Source organism: Atta cephalotes (assembly GCF_000143395.1).
Source record: "Atta cephalotes unplaced genomic scaffold scaffold00019, whole genome shotgun sequence".
NCBI classification, from domain to species: Eukaryota; Metazoa; Arthropoda; class Insecta; order Hymenoptera; family Formicidae; genus Atta; species Atta cephalotes.
In genome coordinates this window covers 715,726-717,890 of record NW_012130083.1, presented here as the reverse complement: position 1 = coordinate 717,890, position 2,165 = coordinate 715,726, and positions in this window count along the sequence as shown.

The window sequence follows — 2,165 nt, the reverse complement described above, 5'->3', positions numbered from 1 at the left end:
TATTATATATATATATATATATATATATATATATATATATATTACATATATATTTTCTTTTTTAAATTTAATTTCTATAATCCTTAAAGTCATAAAATCTTTCTTTTCTCGGACGTTTGGATTTTCAAGCTCATCCAGCGATCCCTTCTCGTCGTTGTACGTGGGATCTCGTACGGCTCTCTCGAGCGCTTGGATTCGCGTGGACCCTCTGATATCGGGATTTTAAACCTTTCGAGATCGGATCTCCAGACGTGCTCGCACTAGAGTTGCCTCAAAGTCGGCACGACATACTTTTGGATCCCTTCCGATCTTTGGTTATTGCCCGCTCAAGGTACTCAAGGTACTACAAGGTACTGTTGCTCGATATATTATACATATATATGTGTATATTTGATCGATCCGGCGATCAGTAATCAATATATAATGTTACAATTATGATCGATGCTCTCAACAAATAATATATAGAGATTGTGATTTCTTTAATTTTTGATCTATACTTTTATGGATGTATCTCTTACATATATCTATATATCTATTTACGTCTTAATTCCGAATCAATTAATTATCTAAACAATTACGATTGTCTTCGCCAGTGGAACGTAGCGAGCGTTACATTGATTCGATAGTCGCGATTAGGCGGTGCCCATGCATGCCCGCTATTCCGTCATTCTCTATCGATCGCAAAGTGACATAGATCGATCTGTCACGATCTCAGTCACCTTCCCTCCCTTTACTCAGTTTGTACTTCTTCCGAGCGTGCTCATTGGTCATTGCCCACTAAGCCGCGGTGGGCGGATATGACGGCGGCAGAGGAGGGGGAAGGTAAGTATATTGTGGGGTTGGCGGGCTTGAGGGTGAGTATTCAAGGCCCTGCTATGTCACACCCTTACGTTCCCATTTTACGCCGGACGAGGACCCTCTGCAAAAACACGAAAACGCCAACTTCATCTGGAATCATCTCAAGCGGAACAAGCCATATATGACATGATATTCTTGGAATGTCAGATGAATATTAGAAAGGGTAAATATTATTCATGCAACATTCTAGGAATATCGTGTGCTTATAAGAAGGATGCTTTTCATTTGATGACACAAATTGATTCAAATGTCGTTCTACCTTTCTTATCTACTTATTGAATGTCAAGGAAGATAAAAACATTTTGACTTTTTCTTTACTTGGTGTGTAGTATTTGCGTCACTTTTATCAAATGGAAAAAAAAGCTACGATGACATTAAAATGGCGTCAGAACGAGTGAAAATGATCATTAAAAGCGACTTTTTCATTAATCACGTTTCATGATTTGTTGTTCCGCTTAGGAACAACAATTCATTTGGTCATCTCTTCATTAATTTATATCCTCCATCGCGGCGTCGCGAAGAGAGAGATACGAAAGAGACTCTCGAGCCGCGTCTCGTGCCATCCCTCTCGAGAACGATGGAGGAAGGCTAAAAAGCTCCCGGCTTGCCTCCGCGCGAGCGCGCGTGCGAACGCGCGAGAAAAGTCGCCCATCGCCGGAATCGATCGGGCGTTTTCTCTCTCTCGCGAATTCGGGCGTGCTTCCGCGCGCGCGCTTTTTACGCACAAGTGCTTCGAGGTGGCATCTCTCGACTGATGCGTATCGATCTCTCTCTTCCTTTTTTCTTCCGCTCTCGAGCGACCTGGGTGGGGATTGACGCGGATCCGAAATTTATATATGTATAATGTATTTCGAAACGCGCGAAATGCGAGACGCACCGAGTGTTGTGTCGCTATGCGAGAGCTCGGGAACATGAACTTTTGACCCGAGCCAACACGTGGCTGAACGTCGCCACCAGTCGCTATTGTTTTCCGGGGTCGGGCTCGGTATCTCAAACCGCCGTCGGAACTCGTCGGAGATACTCCAGAATCAACGAGTATAATCGAATTCAATTGCGCGATAAGAGCACGAAGCAACAGTGCCATGATAAGAATGCGCGGCGTAGGTTGAGCGCGTGGAATCGAGGACTGACATTAATGAGTTGCGACCGAATTGAATCCGGAATTGTCATCGAGATTGGGAGATGAATGATCCGCCGAGATTAATAGCGTTAATTAATCAATTATAGGAATTCGACATATCGAGATGATTAGTTAAAGTAGAGCACGGAAGTTATACTAGTATAATAACATATATCACAGACATCTT